This window comes from Leopardus geoffroyi, chromosome C2 (genome assembly GCF_018350155.1).
Source record: "Leopardus geoffroyi isolate Oge1 chromosome C2, O.geoffroyi_Oge1_pat1.0, whole genome shotgun sequence".
Classification (NCBI taxonomy): Eukaryota; Metazoa; Chordata; class Mammalia; order Carnivora; family Felidae; genus Leopardus; species Leopardus geoffroyi.
In genome coordinates, this window is record NC_059333.1 from 88,396,326 (window position 1) to 88,413,449 (window position 17,124).

General features: G+C 39.8%; 1 protein-coding gene across 2 annotated transcripts in view; it reads right to left on the reverse strand.

Moving 5' to 3' along the window:
* KCNMB2 (potassium calcium-activated channel subfamily M regulatory beta subunit 2) overlaps positions 1-17,124 on the reverse strand; it is a 237,676-nt gene that overhangs the window by 215,151 nt on the left and 5,401 nt on the right. The gene's annotated exons all lie outside the window — the stretch shown is intronic.

Consider the following 17,124-nt stretch of genomic DNA (forward strand, 5'->3'; position numbering starts at 1 on the left):
GGAACAGCAGGCTCTGGTGTGGGAATAAAGGATTTTGTTTCAGGGTCCCTTGGTGGTACTAATATGCTGTTTGGTCTGGTCCCTCTGAATTTCCATTCATTCATCATTTAAAAAAAATTTTTTTAATGTTTATTTTTGAGAGAGACAGAATGCGAATGAGTTAGGGGCAGAGAGAGAGGGAGCCACAGAATCCTAAGTGGGCTCAAGGCTCCGAGCTGTCAGCACAGAACCCGATGCGGGGCTCGAACCCACAAGCTGTGAGATCATGACCTGATCAGAAGTTGGACGCTCAAACAACTGAGCCACCCAGGCGCCCCTTCATCATTTTTTTTTAATGTTTATTTATTTTGAGAGGGGGGGGAGCGAGGGGGAGGGACAGAGAGAGAGGGAGAGAGTGAATCCTTAGCAGGCCCTGTGCTGCTAGTGCAGAGCCCTACACAGGGCTTGATCTCACAAACTGTGAGATCATGACCTGATGACCTGAGCCAAAGTCAAGAGTCGGCCTATTAGCTCCCTGAGCCATCCAGGTGCCCTGTAATTCACTCATTTAAATGGGAGGAGTTGGGCAAGGTGATTTCCAAGATGCCTTCATGGCAAAGTCTAAGAGATTTCACAGGGATTGGAGTCCACAGCTTAGCTTTTCTCACTTTTGATACCCCTGGTTAAACAAGTTTTCCTTAAGGCTCTGTAACTTTACTGTTTTTCTAGATCTTTCCTGTTTACAAATTCTTTTTCTTCTCCTTTTCCTAAGAGGAACAGGAAAGAGAGTAATTCCTTTTTTGTGTCAGGAAGTGGCCCACCGATAGGGATAGAAAGGAGGAGGCAGTAAATGGACAATTACCTCATTTATCCCTGGTAGAAGCCTATTGTTCTTTGGGGTTTGAAGTTTCTTTCATGGCAATGTCACTCCCACCCTTTCCTCTAAGTCTCACATTCTACTTTTTCAGACTGAAAGCATCCATTATTTCTTCCAATTTCTTTCTTCAAAATGTTTCTGCTCTTAATTAAACCTTCCTTACTGCTCTTAATTAATCCTTACTCCTCCACCCCAATAGTACCATAACCCATTTTAGAAGAAGAAGAGCCTTTTGTCAACCAAAAGCAATGTTTATTGTGGCTTTAATCCAATGTCCAGTTCTTCGGAGTCAGTGGTTTTTCTATCTGGATACATATTAGAATCACCTGGAAGAACTAATAAATAATACAGATACCTTTTCTAGCCCAAAACAATTTAACCAGAATCTCTGCATATCAGAATTAGGCCTAAGTATTATTGCAAGGGTGCTAGCTGAGTTTAACGTTCAACAGGGGTTGATAACCCAGTGCTCCCAGGTTTTGAAACACTTATTAGCCTTTGTTTATTCTTCAGCTTTAGTCCATTTTACTGGCTCCTTCTGGTCAATCTGCAAATGTGCTCAGCCTTCTGTTATCTTAATAAAACACCTTCTCTTGTCCCTCAAGCTATGATTCCTTGCATCCTCTTTCCTTCCACTTCACCCTCTCAATTGTTCTGCTCCGGGTCAGTCCTGAAATAGCTTTCTTTGAGGTCACCACAATGGCCAAAATAGTCCCTCTGTCTTCACCGTCCCCAGGCTCTCTGCAGGGCCTGACATTCCTGATCATCATTGCCTCTGTGACATTCTGTCTTCCCTTGGCTCCTGTGATTCTGAATTCTCTTGGTTTCTTTCCCAGGTCCCCAAAGTTTCCTTTAAAATTATACCTCTAAGGTGGCCCTGAAGTGTAGCTGCTTCTCACAGTTGTATCCTAGTTGCTTTTAAATTCTTGATTTGTTCTTTCCCCCAAAGTGATTGCCTAAGTTTAAATGATCACATTTGTGAAAATGGCTCTAAAATCTGCATCCCTCTCCTGAGCTGCAATTTATATTTCACAAGGAGACATTCTTATCTGGATGTTTTTCCTCCATTTTGAACTCATGTGTTCCAACTGACCTTCTCCTCTTCTACCAATTCCCTTCCTTCTCTGTGATCCCCCACTGAACTCCAACCAACACTCTCTTCCCACTTTTCTGGGCTTAAAAAGTCTGGTTATCTGTCAATTTTCTCTCTTATTCACTCCTCATATCCCATGAATCCCCAAATTGAGTCTTTCTTACCTTTGTAATTTTTAAGACATCTGTTTCCTCCTTTTCACTTCTAATTCTTATCCAAGCTCTTGTCTAAAGCCACAGATCAAATATCCAGTCTTCTATTTGCTGTCCCAAATTCCCAGTCAAAATTAGCCTTTCCTTTCTTGGTGGTCCCAAAGCACTTTGTGGGTCTAGTATGAGATTTAGCACATAATTCTCTTTAATACATCACTGTGTGTGAAGTTTTCATTACTTAGTTATAACCTCTCATTGTCAGAGACCATATCATTTTGGATGGAGTTAATATTAAAACAACAGACTTACAATTTGAGTAAAGAACACATACACACACACACGTACAATACAGTGGAAATGGTTATGCACCATAAAGTTTAATGTGGCATGAGGCTTTGTGAACACAGGTGATCCTTTATCACCATGACTAGTTTGGATTGATCACTCATCATACCAACACATACTTTATAAATGTCATTTCATTCAAAATCCCGACAAACAAGCAAGGTCAATGTTATGGGAATTCATTTGACACATGCAGAAACATACTGAAAACCTTAAGTGACTTGGCCAAAAAACACAGCTAGTAATGGAAGAACAGGGGTCAAATCTAGATAGAGAACCTCAGAATCCTCACACTACATGAGTCCCTCAGATTAAGTCCCACCCTGTGTTCACATGCTGGGAGATGGTGGGCCAGAGAAGAAGAGCCTTGGCTAGAGAAAGGCTCAGAGATAGCAAAGAGCTGTTTTATTGCTGAAAAAGAGTAAAACATTCTGTTTGTTCTTTGTTTGGACTCTCGCTGTTGTTGTAATTTCCCAGGTGTAGAGTGAGCCTGAGTAGCGGGCAGTGTGGAGGGCTTTCAGTGGGCATGTGGGAAGTTACTCCCATGCTCTGCCAGCTCCTCTGGTCTGTCAGTCCACCACTCGTTTCCTCTCTTTCCTCCCTGAAGGCACTGTATCCAAGAAACACCCATTAAAATGACAAGAACCTTGGACTTGGTTGTATGTTCTGATCAGCTAAGTGCTGAGAAAGAATTTGTTGGATGGCCTTGTGAGGTCCCCTGTAGCTAACTCCCATCCATGTTAAAGTCACGTGCAGAGGGCAGGGACGTGTGTCCTTTATACAACCCCAGATGCTGTTGGTAACTGAGCAGTACTTTCTTTTAAGGGGTAATCAGTATTAGTTTGTAAGCAATTTGAGGGCAAATGAGCATGTCTTCTAGTCTTTTTATTAATCTTTTTATCTTACTAGGCTACTGACTCTGAATGTAAATTATACCTATTTCATGGAAATAGTGTGAATTTGAGTTATTTATTTTTAAGGAGAAGCAAAAGCTTAAGTGCCTTCTCTCAAAAGGGGCCCAATAATTGATTGTTTAAAAGAACTGAATTAAACTGATTTGCATTTGGGTCGCTTCTTAATCAGAGGAAAAGGAAGGAATTGTTTTTTCTTTTTCTTTAAAAAAATTTTTTTTAATGTTTATTCTTGAGAGAAAGGGAGAGAGGGAGAGAGGGGAGGGCAGGGTAGGGTAGGGGTAGAGAGAGAAGGAGACACAGAATATGAAGCAGGCTCCAGGCTCCGAGCTGTCAGTACAGAGCCCGACCCAGGGTTCAAACCCTCAATCCATGTGATCATGACCTGAGCTGAAGTCGGATGGATGTTCAACCAACTGAGTCACCCAGGAGCCCTGAGGAATTGTTTTTTTCTAACAAATTCTATGCGACCTTGATAAGAAAAAAAATTTTTCTTTAAACATAAATTTTTATATGTTCTCCAAATCATATTATGATTTCAAGTTCTATTTCGTAACTGTAACAACAGATGAGGAAAAGGCATGGTGTTTTGTTACCAATTGTAGTTTCAAGATCTGGTTCTGATAAATATTTCAGGTTGAATTCTTATTAGAAGTTCATTTAGGGGCAGCTGGGTGGCTCGGTTGGTTGAGCAACCGACTTCGGCCCAGGTCACGATCTCACGGTTTGTGGGTTCAAGCCCCGTGTTGGGCTCTGTGCTGACAGCTCGGAGCCTGGAGCCAGCTTCGGATTCTGTGTCTCCCCCTCTCTCTGACCCTCCCCCACTCATGCTCTGTCTCTCTCTGTCTCAGAAATAAATAAACATTTAAAAGAAATTTAAAAAAATGTTCATTTAAATTTACCTGCAACCTTAATGGTCTGAAAGTTATTATTTTAAATGCACATTGCTTTGGAATTTCTTGGCAATGGTGATTAAGAGTATAGACTCCGGAATCAGGACTGGATCATCTGAGGTTGAATGAAGGCCTTAACACTAACTGTGTGACTTTGGACAAATTGCTGGACCTCTTTGATCTGAAAAATAGAGATAATAAAACCTACTTGTAAGTTTGTCAATGGGATGAGATAACATAGAACAGTGCTTGACTCATGAGTAAGTAATCAAAATTTGTTAGCCACTATTAATTTTAATAATTTCTGATAAAACAGTTTGGCTCTGGCATATTCCTTTTCAACAATTTCTTCCAATTGTTTACTCTTTCTTCTCCGCCTACCCTTACTCCCTCTCAAGTATTTACTCTTGGGTAAACTGATTTGAACAATCTCTTGGTACCGAAAGAATCTCTGAAGCTGATCAGAAGATGCTCAGTGCTGGGTGACATTCCTATTGGCAGCCAAGAGCTCTGTCCTTTCTGTCTCTGAGTGGCCTGCCCATGCATCTGCTTCCTTATTCTGCTTTTGACAGGTATTCCTAAAAGTCAGCATTGGCCAGTATCTAGTTCATCTTGCAGAATTTTTTCATCAAATCCTATAAGCACATCCGGACCAAGAGTAGCCCCAAACTAGATTTCTTGTTTTTGTTTTGTTTTGTTTTTCCTAGCGTGGTGCCAGATGGCACTTAGGTTAGGATAATAAAGGAAATCTGTTTTCTTCCTCCTATTTTCTATATCTGTCATAAATCTTAACTGACTTTGGCTGAATAGAAATTTAGAAGTTCAAGTTTCAGGTGAAGTTTCAGTTTGAATTTCACTTTAAATTTTTATTAAAATTGATTTGCTTTTGCAAATATGAATTAATTCAATGTCACTTTAGTGGAAGCTTGTTGACAAACAGTGATAAAGATCCAGCCAAGAGAACACTTGGGTATAGGAGAGTTTTTTCTGCTTATCTTTATTGAAGAACTACCAGTAAGAAACCCCTTAGCTCCTATTATGCCTTTGAAATATGGATCACATCAAACTGCACTACCTAGCAAAGAAGAAAGAAATCTGCACACCATTAAAGGTGCTGTCAGAATTGACTGTGGTATTTATTCACAAATCTAGCAGACTAAGACGCATAAAACGTGTAACTTATTAGGTCATTGCTTTCGAATACAAATTATAATAATTTCCCGGTAATAGAGTATTTGAATATCTACAATTTAAGGAGAGCAAACCCCAGGAAAATTACTATATTTGCTTGAGTTAAAATAGTTACAAACAGCAACAAAACAGCAGCAGCAGCAGCAGCAACAACAGCTTCTAGAAATGGAAGGACCTGTCATCCAAATTCTACCTCGACTGAGGAAAGGTGATTATATAGGAAAGTAGCCCGTGTACTACATTGACGAGGTCAAGGCCGATTTGGGGAAAATGGGATGGCAAGGAAATAGAGCTTATAATGCCACTGATCTATAGTGGGTTGTGGGGAGTATTATGCAGAGAGAATTGGGACATAATTTATATTTTATCTGAAATGTGGTGTCAACCCAAATTATCTTAGAAATTGGCGGCAGAAGAATGGAATCATTTTTTGGTTTTGTTATTCAAAGGATGACTGCAGAAAAAATAGAGAAACAATTTGAGGTTACGTTAAGGAATATATGTGAGGTCTGTTACAAAACTGTGCTCATTTGTGTGGCTCTCCTTTCCCTTTTACTACTTCTCAGTGTGGAAGCGTGTGGGGGGACATTGTCAAATCACTCTTCCATAGTTACCATTTAGAATCCTATCTGCAAACCTTGCTCAGCATCTGGATGAGGGCCAGCACCGTGCGTTAGGGGTTTACTTAATGGGTAAGGAGAGAGAGCAGAGATAGATGTTAATCCACAGGAAAGCAGATTGCCCTGGTCAGCTGCTGGCAAGACCTTTGTATGCGAGTCATGTCCTTCCCTCTGTTTCCTGGGGTTCTAGGCATGACCCTTTTGGGACCTCACAGTCTGGGCCTGTACAACTGGGGCCTGTGCAGATTGGTGCCTGAGCAGAAAATGTGTCAAATGGCCAGCAGGTGTCAACTTCAGTGCTTGAAAATTGAGGAGTCAGTCTGGCTTTCTCTTGAACCGCAGCTTTGCCACCTGCAGGTCGTGTTGCCTCAGTTTTCTCAAGTATAAAATAGAAATAAGAGGAACACTCATTTCTGGGGTCTGTTCTGAGCTGAAAATGAGAAAACGCATGCCTAGCATAATACCTTGAACTTGCTAGGGGTTCACAAGCTGCAGAAGATATTATGTCAAGTGCCTATCATGTAAAGGTCTTGTTAACAGGAACCATATGAAAAATGAACAGCTACTTCTCCATGGTTGTTGCCCCCAGATCCTCTCTGGAAATGTACATGTCTTGGTGAAACAATCTCCAGAAGGAAAGGTGATGTATTCGTAGTTAGGTGAGGCAGTGTGGCCTTGGATCTAGAGTCAGAGGCACTGGCTGAGAGGCTAGCTGTGCCGTTACTTGCTGTGGGACTTGGGACAGGACATCTAGTGTCTTTGAGCTTCCATTTCCCTGTCTTAAAACTCCCATTTCATGAGGATGCCCACCACACAGTTATGGGACTCAGCTTAATTGAGTGTGAATTCCATGTGTAATGCACAAAATGAGGTAAGATGCTAGTTCACCGGCTATCAAGAGGCCCTCATGGCCCTCCTCAAAGGAGTCTATACCACTCTTATATCCTACTGACTCTTTGTCAACTGCCCTCACTCTTGCTTTGTTTTTTGGGGAAAAATTCTTTTAAAGAATGGCCTGTTTCCTCACCATCTGCTCAGTCTTTTAATGATATTGAACCTAATTTTGATGCTTAACCTTGTTTTGGAAAGTGATCTCTCCTTTCACCAATGAATTAGTAAAATGCAAATCACAAATCCAAAGCCCTGCCTATTTGAATTCTCTGTAGCATTTGACATGATTACCTGGCCCCCACCTTAATAATAACAACAGGCACCATTTCTTGAAAGGCTATTTCCTGCTCCACCGCGCTAGCCACCTGCCCCTGCATGGCAGGTATGAAGGCCTCATTTTATGAAGGAGGAAACTGAGGCACAGAGATGTTAATTAACTTGCTCAATGGGACATAACTGGTATATAAGTGTCAAAAAGAAAAAAAAGAGAGAGAGGTAGATTGGAACCCAGTTAATACTGACGCTTCTTCTTGGAGCTTTGTCCTTTTCTTAGCTTTGATTTGTAATCTTTCTGTATGAAAATACCCAAAGCACTGCATACCTTTCTGATGGCATTTGTCTCCTCCTAGCCCCTGGAACCTGATATAGTACCTGGAAAATCTATAATCTCCTTGAGAACATCCTTTAGCATAATGACTTGTGGGACAAATTACTTTTTAACAAAGGGAGCATTAGACAAAGAATCTTTCCTTGGGCTGATAAATCTGAAGAGTTAACACTAAGTTGGAATGTGAAAACATCAACATCTTCCTGGTTCATTTATAACCAATATAACACTGACCTTCTCAAGCTCAGAGTTCCCTTAGGGTTAATTGGTCAAGAGGTTTCTCCATACTCTTGCAAGGGTAGAGAAAGATAGCTAAAGACACTAAAAGTGCATACTTTGTTTAGAAGTTGCATTTAAGTAGCACCTGGGTGGCTCAGTCAGTTGAGCTTCTGACTTCAGCTCAGGTCATGATCTCACGGCCTGTGAGTTTGAACCCCAGGTCAGGCTTTGTGTTGCCAGCACAGAGCCTGGAGCCTGCTTCAGATTCTGTGTGTGTGTGTCTCTCTCTCTGCCCCTCCCCTGCTCACTCTTTCTCTCAAAAATAAACATTAAAAAAAAAGTTGCATTTGAAAATCTCATTGCTGTTCTGATTGATGACAAAAGATCCCAGTCAGGGGGAGCATAATGTGAGTCCAATCAACTCTAGGTAAGGTCATGCTCAGGAGAGGAATTTGAGCAAGTTTGTGTGATGCCCAGAAGGACCATAAACAAGAGACAATGAGTGTTGTTACATTTCCTGCTGACCTTTATTTAACAGCACTCTCTTATTAGGAAAGAGCTTACTTTAGCTTATTGTTAAAATTGCTGTTTGTTCACCTGGTTTGAAAAAGAAATGGGCAAGAGTAAGCCTGGAGGTAGGTTAAGAGTTTGCCAACTCCGTGTTGGGGCAGTGCCCTTTTGGGCTCTTTTTCCTTTAATATTGTAATTATATGAATATAATGAAAATATAATATGTATATAATATGATACAAATACACACATATATGTTGGGCAAAAGGGCTGATGTATTAAGTGGATGCAAAGCACAGTGTGGTACACAATGTTATTTTATTAAAAAAATGTTCAATGTTTATTTATTTTTGAGGGAGAGAGAGAAAGGGAGAGAGTGAGCAAGCAGGGGAGGAGCAGAGAAAGAGGGAGATACAGAATCCAAAACAGACTCCAGACTCTGAGCTGTCAGCACAGAGCCCAATGCAGGGCTTGAACTCATAAACCTTGAGATGGTGACCTGAAGTAGGACGTTTAATCGCCTGAGCCACCTAAGTACACCTACTATGATATTTTAAAGGAAAGTGTACTAAAACATAGGAGGACTTCTAGATACAATGAAATTTCAATTTTTGTAAGTGAAAATAATTGAATATAAGCAATTTCCTATGTCTCAGCTTTTTACAAGACACCTCAACTTACACTGACCCAAGTCCTAAAATGTAAGTGACACTATCCCACTTAACAGAGACGAAGCTCAGAGAAGTTAAATGATTTTTCCCAAGTATGTGCACTAGATGGGTCTTGAACCCAGGTCAACTTTCTTCCTATTCCAGAAGTGTGTCTTTTTATAAAATCTAATTCTTCTCTTCATGAAATTTGTAAGTAGAATTAAAAGAAAAATGATGTAAAACTGTGTAATGAGTAAGTAGCAAAATGTAAAACCTGCTGGAAGACCTCAAAGCCTGGAGAGGTCCTTTCTAGCTTGGAGGACAAGGAATGGAAAGAGAGAAAGGAAAATGGAAAGGGTTGAGAGAAAGGGTCATTGGGGAGTTGGTAGAAGTCTGACAGGTGGAAATGGAAGGGAAGAGAGACATTTCCTGGGTGTTCAAAGTGCAGTGGGCCAAGGGACAGAGGCATGAGGGTGTTATGATTGGTATGTTTGAGGGGTGGTAAATAGTACAATTCACTTTTATCACAGGGTGAGAGAGGGGAGGTAAAGATTAGGCTGGTGTTTTATGTGGACATCAAAAACTGGAAGACTGTGATGTCCTGTCCTAGGAGACTTGATTTGCTTGGTTGAGTGAGAGCCACTGAAGAGCTGTGATTAGGGAAGTTCCATGATCAAGGCCAGGCTTTGGAACTACTCATTAGGAAAGGCTTTGAGGAAGAAAACAAGGTGGGAAGAGATTAGAGCATTTTTTTTCTTCCAAATTTATATATGATAGATCTATTTAGGGTGTTTGTTCAAGTTGCAGGCCTTACCCAGAAATATTCTGATTAAATACAGGTAGCCACATGAATTGATATTTTTAAAAAGCTCCCCAGGTAATTCTTATGGAAGTGATTTAAGGATAGCACTTTGAAAAAATAAATCAGACTAAAGTCTAGGAGGTTGGTTAGCCAAACTATCATAATAACCAAGGTGTGAGAACAAAGGGGCTTTATTTGTATAGGGAGGAATAAAGATACACAAGAGAATTTTGAAGGAAGAATCAATAGGACTCAGGCCATTTGAGTCTATAGTTGGAGAAGTATTCAAAGAATAGTTGGCTTTAGAACCTGGACCATCAGTAGCACAATGAATAGAAATATGAGGCAGAGTAGATTCATTAGGTCTTACTGTGAGTTAAGCTCTGCCAAGTGAGTTTTGAAGTGTAGACAACCATCACAGGGAAAGGTCTACCAGGCGACAGGCAATGTAGGACCTGGGTTGGGGAGCAGGGTCACAGCCAGAGAGATAGTTTGGGATGAAAGTAAAGACAGTATTTTCAATTACTGAAAAAGTATAACAAAAAATAAGAGAAGGAAAAAGAGGATCCAGCAAAGAGGAAAGCTAGGAAAGAGCTATAAAGTGGGAGGGGACCTAGGAAGTGAAAACATAATTAAAATCAAGGAAAGAGGGGTGCCTGGGTGGCTTGGTCGGTTAAGCGTCTTCGACTCAGGTCATGATCTCACGGTCCGTGAATTCGAGCCCCGCATAGGGCTCTGTGCTGACAGTTCAGAGCCTGGAGCCTGTTTCAGATTCTGTGTCTCCCTCTCTCTCTGCCCCTCCCCTGTTCATGCTCTGTCTCTCTCTGTCTCAAAAATAAATAAACGTTAAAAAAAAATTTTTTAAAAAATCAAGGAAAGAGGATTTTAAGAGAAAATCAATCTCTCCCTCTCTCCCTCCCTCATATCTCTATCTCTATCTCTATCTCTATCTCTATCTCTATCTCTATCTCTATCTATTTAAGGAGGGAGGGAGAGAGATTTATATATATTATATATATATTATATATATATGTAATGTATATAAATATATATGTAATATATATAAATATATAATATATTAGAATACTATAGAATAATTGAGGGTCAGGAGGTCTGTGAAAAAGCCAAATTGGATGATAAAGGGTAAAGAGGGCAGTCACAGGAAAGCTGTGTGGTCAGAATTCATACACCAGTGCTTTAAAAAAAATGGGGAGCAAAGAAATGGAGGCAGTAAGTATAGACTATAATTTCAGAATGTTCTTTGATCCAAGAGAGTTCTAGTTATGTTCCAGGGTTCTATAACCTCCCCATCTATTGGGTTACTCAACCTAGGAATCTAAAATTGTCCTTGACACCTCCTCCTTTACTCCCTTACTCATATCATCTCAGATTTAGCCCATCGCCAACTCTCTGATCTGACTTCTTGAACATGGATGAATCCTCTGGCCACTTGTCTGTCATTTTGCTGCTACCTGGTCTAAACTACCCTCACCTGGATTATTACAATGGCCTTTAAATTAGCTTCTCTGTATCTACTAGGTCATCTCCATTTTGATCAGCACATTGTGGCAGATCAATGGCAGAGATAATGTTTGCAAAGCACAAATATCTTCTCAGCCTCCCGCTTAATGCTTTGAGTGGCTTTCCATTGCTCTTAACATTAATGAGCAAACTTCTCCACGTGGCCTGTGAGGGCTTACCTAGCCAGACTCTTTTTTGCCTCTTCTGCCTCATCTTAACCACCTGCTGCTTGATTCCTGCCTTCAGCCACACTGGCCCTTCCTTGGAGCACAGTCCCCATTTACTCTCTGTAACAGGCTTCCTTTTTTGTTTCATTCATTAATTTTTAAAAATTCATTGCCTTTCACTGGAGCATAAGCTCCATTAGGGCAGGAAGTTCCCTCCCTCTCCTGCACACAGGTGTGGCACCTGATAAATGTTGACTAAGTGAAAGGGTCGTGCTTCTGCCTTGCACATTCTTTGCTCTGCTTAGAAAGCTTTTGCTCTAATCCCTGCTGTTTTCACACTTGCTTTTTCTTGTTTTCACTCCCTTGCTTCCTCATTTAGCATCTTAGTCCTTTCTTCTTCAGAGAAGCTTTCCCTGACATTCTTGACTACATTAATCTCTCTAATTAAACAATCTCTTAGCACTTACTACATTTGTAATTTTACATTTATTTGAGTGACTATTAGAAAAATATCTTTCTCATTCAGGACTGTAACCTCCATGGTTGGGGACGGGGTCATTTCTGATTTGGCTCAACATTGTAACCCCAATACCCATCATAGTGCCTAGTCCATAGTGAATATTGAGTAAATATTTGTTGAATAAATTAATAAGTTGTTGAGTCAATGCCGACATGAAATGAGGACTGATCAATTAAAGGCTAGCAGAATGGAGAGTAGATATATATTTTTAAATGTGGACGCCTGAGTATGTTGGTCTAGGGTAAGAATCTTCTTCTACTCGATAAACTAAACACCATATGATATCAAAGTTACATGCAAGGCAACTTTTCGTAAAGGCATATAAAACAGAGCGTATCTCTTCTTTTTTTATACCATGTTTTCCTCAGTTTCTGTTCAGCAGACACCAGATCCACTTGTCAGGGGAGAAATAGGCCGAGAAGATTGAGAAGCAGGTTGTAATAGGCATTCTTTGGCCAGTTTTCTTTGTACCAAGGCTATTGTTATCTTTTATAAACCCAAAGAGATTTTTTTCAAATTTGGTAACCTATTATCCAAGCCTTCCTTCTCCTTTGGATATGAACATTCTCTCTCTCTCAACATTTTTTTTTTATTCATTCCAACAGAGAATCGAGTCCTGTACTGTTCTATTTTTATGTTTTTAAAGCAAATAGTTACCTTGAGTTGTCTACACAGAAGCCCCACATGACTGTTGCCAAGCACCACACAGGATCAAATAGAGCCACTAGGAAGTGAGGTTAAAGCAGTCATTGGTTATCCCCACAGAGATAAAGAAACTGGATCAATCCTGGTAGAGTTTTGCCTCTAAAGTTAGGTATTATTTTCTTCCGGGTATCAGGTTGTTGTTTTTCTCCCTGAATTTCTTCATTTGGAATATACCAGGAAATGAAAAAAACAAATCCAGAGACCATCAGTGGCTCCAGATTTACTAGAGAATACAATCCCTCTGAGGAAACTGCAGTTCAGTTTGATGAAGCTACAAATACTTCATATGGTCAGAAATTTTCAAATGCTTGTACAAAGCCAAACTCAAGACATTCAAGAATTATCTCATGGGCAATATTCACCATGGGCTTCTTCTCTCTACCTCATAAAGTACTGGGTGCTGTGTAGCCAGAATGACCCTCTGCATCTTTGTGAAGCAACAAAGATTCTAGATTTGCATTTGAATGACCTGTTGTTGTTTTTTTTTAACTTCCTGAGAATTTCACTTTGAAAGATATTTTACTTTTGTGGATAACAGTGATGGAGTCTAATGCTTGACCTTTATTAGCTTTCCAGTGAAAAAATTAATAATTAAAAAAAAGACTTAAAATGTCTAGCCAAACTCACTATTTATAATGTCCTGAACTATGTCACATGTACAGTGGAATTTCCCCAGACACATGTAGTATAGTCAGGGCTTTATTTTGACAAAATTCCAAATTGAATCCTCCTTTGGTAGGATCCTACGTGGATTGGTTTTATAAATTATTTCCAATGACAGATGTCTGTGAATAATAGGATTCTATGGATAAACAGGCAACATCAGAACTCACAAGCCCCCTTTTCCTTGCTCTTCCAGAAGAGCCCCGTCTGCACCACAGTGCACAAAGGGGGTTCAGTGCAATTAAGATTTGTGTGGTTTCTAGAACTCTACATCTCCAGTCATGCAGCCTGGTAAATAATGATAAGACATTTACCTGATTTCTCTAGTGCAGCTTTACCTCAGGGAATAGGGTGAAGAGGAGAGTGTATATCAATAAAAAAGTTATTTTAAAAAATCTTGTATATTTCATACAGTTCTATTCACCTAAGAATTATAAAAATGTAGTACCTGCTCTCAAGGAGTTTGTAGCCTAATTATCTGGGCTAAAAATTATACTTTAAAAATCAATTCCATCTTTTACTACTTGCCTAAATGTTCTGATTTACTCATTGAGTGGATTTGTTGAAAACTGAAAATGAACTTCCATATCCAGAATATTCTGGAGTTTTAATTTCACACTCAGGAAAACACCAAAGTGACAAGGAACCTGCATGTGGGATTCATTTGACATTTTCCCTATTTAGTACAAATTCTGGCAAATGTAAACCAAAGCCCTGCTGTCTGGTCACATAAGCATCTTCTCTTTCTTTCCTAGGAAGTCAGCACGCTTGACATTTTGACGGCTGATTTATTTTTTTCCCTCCCCCTGAGCTGAAATTCTCACCCAGGCTCATCTGTCACCCTGGCTTTGAGGAGGAGAGGGTTTAGGTGTTTGCTGTCTGAGGTTGTCAGACTTGAAGTTGGCTTCAAATGAAAGGCTCCACCATACTCTTTAGAAAGATAGGGTAGTGGCTGTGGGCAGACAGAAGAGAGGAGGAGGGATGGGGAAATAGTCAAAGAAACATCTGATATAAGCTGGAGAATATGAAGAGAAGAGTTGAGAGGGCAAGTGAATGAGAAGTTAGCAAGCACAGGTGGGTCCAGGGCTTTCTTATTATAAAATAATTCCATGCAGCCCTCTTTCTGAGGGCTAAACATTGTTTATTTGTTCCTTTGGTCATTAACCCATCTTAGGTCAAACTGGACGCTATAGACATCATTCATTCATTCATTCATTCATTCATTCAAGAATTATTTACAGGGCAGGGCGCCTGGGTGGCTCAGTTGGTTGAGTGTCCAACTCTTGGTTTCAGCTCAGGTCATGATCTAGCTTTGTGGGTTCAAGCCCCACATCGGGATCTGCACTGGCAGTAGCAGTGTGGAGCCTGCTTGGGATTCTCTCTCCCTCTCTCTCTGCCCTTCCCCCACTTGTGCTGTCTCTGTCTCTCTTAAAATAAATAAATACATAAATAAACTTAAAAAAAATTACTTATAGACCATTAATTACTGCCAAGAACTCTACCAGGCCCTGGAAATAGTGCAGTGACTATAGCCCAGTCCTTAACCCCTAGGGACTTACGATCTAATTGGAGAAGAGGGGGGCAGATTAGTGAACGAAAGATCACAGCACAGTGTGCTAAGGGTTGTGGCAGAACCATACACAGAGTATTCTTGGAGCAAAAGGGAACAATATCCTGTGAAGAGTTAAAACAAAAAAATCAAAGCTTGAAAATCTGTGACATTTTTATGACAACGGCACATCCACACTGATGGAGAGAGAGAGTACTGTTGGGACTAGTCACATTTAAAGAGGTGAATTTGAGAAATGACAAAATATTAAAGGAAACACAAATACACAAATCTGATCATTAGTGTTACAAACCAACCTTCAAGAATCTGAAATTGGAGAAGTAGTTTCATGTCGGATGAAGTTCAAAACTGATTACAGAAAAATTTAGCCTATGTAGTAGATTGGTATTCAAGACTTTCTTCCAATAGTTTAATCGGAGGTGCTAATTTTTATTAAGCAATTAAAAAAATCGAATTCCTTTGCATTAAGAAATTAGTAATGTTAAATCTAGAATAATTGATGATGCTAATTGCCAATTTCATGCACGTCCTGCACTGAAGTCCTATTATACAATGTTGTGTTTATCAGGTTAGTTTAGCAATAATAAAGCCCATGTAGTCACAGACAGAGTGGAGAAGGGAGATATTGAAAATGGAGCCTGACAAAGCTGAGGGAAGGAACTTGGATAAAGTTCTTTTAACATGAATCTGTAAAATTGGGTTTGGTATCTCAGAAAAGCAGATATTTTCTTGATTTTTCCAGAATTTCCTCTTTCATTTTGGATCTAATCAGAAATGAGCAAATGTCAAACATTTCAGGAAATTCTGCTTCTGGTGCTGGCCAGGTGCTCAAACACCCTGAGCTTTTACATGATGCCTTAGTGCTTAAGTGTCTCTCAAATGATAGCTACGGGATGACTTCGGAGGCATTGCAATTCCAAGAAATAAGACTTAAAGGAGATACTTCAGACCAAATCTCTCAGGGTCAGGGTCATTGTGTGTGTGTGTGTGTGTGTGTGTGTGTGTGTGTGTGTGTATACACACACATATAATGTTTAAAGTTTCATCTAAGATAATAGTTGAAGTGAATATAGGAAATCTGTACTATGCACGTGCATGGGGCTAACAGCTATGCATAGATTACCTCATATAATCCTCACAACCCCAGGAATGACATGCTATTTCAACCTATGTTTCTGCTGCAGAAAAGGAGACTCAGCAAGGTTTGGACAACTAGCAGTGGGCAGAAGTGGGATTCAAACCTAGGTATTCAGGACAGTGAAGCTGGTGTTCCAACACTCCATTATGCAGCAGGTCTAAAGATTAAGGTTTTCTTAATGAGCACATTAGGGTTCATTTAACTTGTTTCTCAGGAGTTTAAGGCTACTTTTTATTTAGGGAAGGAATACATGAAGCCACTCACATTGTTCACAGAGGAAGGAAAATAAGCTTTTCTTCAGGTTCTACCTTTAAAAAAAAACTCCTCTAATCACTGGCAGTCTTTGGGCACTAAATACATTAAAGAAGGTTAATCTGACATTCTGTTTATGAAGAGTCTCTGTGGCTAAAGGAAGAGTAAATTTTGATAGCTTACTAGTTCTTTGACCTTGAGCCATTTGACTAACTTTACAGCTTAGTTTTGCTGTCTGTTCAATGGAAAGGATAATATGTACTATTAAAGCATACTGTGAAGATAAAATGACAACAGCAATGAGAACACTATTACTTTTTAAGCATCTCCTCTGCGCCAGAGTACTCTCATGAGGCACTGATTTACATGGTCACGTTTAATCTCTAACCCATAGAGGTACTAGTGATGTAACTGAGGCTCAGTACAATTTTTAAAAACTGCCTGTAGTCACATAGCCATGAAGTAGAGGAGGTTAGATCCAGATCAAGCCTATCTGTTCCTACAGCCTATGCTTGTCTTAGATGCTGTGCCCTTTTCACATTACTCTACCTCTATAGACTACAGAACATTCTAGAAATATTGGGCATTATTATTTCCACCCAATTTGGACAATAACATTATTTCATTATACTTTAATTATTTGAAGACATGTACTTTATGAATACTAGGGAAGTCACTGTTAATGATACCATGAGGTTGACCATGCTGTTTTGAGAGCAATAAATGAATGTAAGTTACTAGTACCAGCATTAGTTATTGTTAGTTGATTTCTGGTGCCAAATAAACTACTGGGGCTTGTATGCTCAAAAAGGGGTATTGAGCCCACCTGTATCTTCTAACCTGGTTTT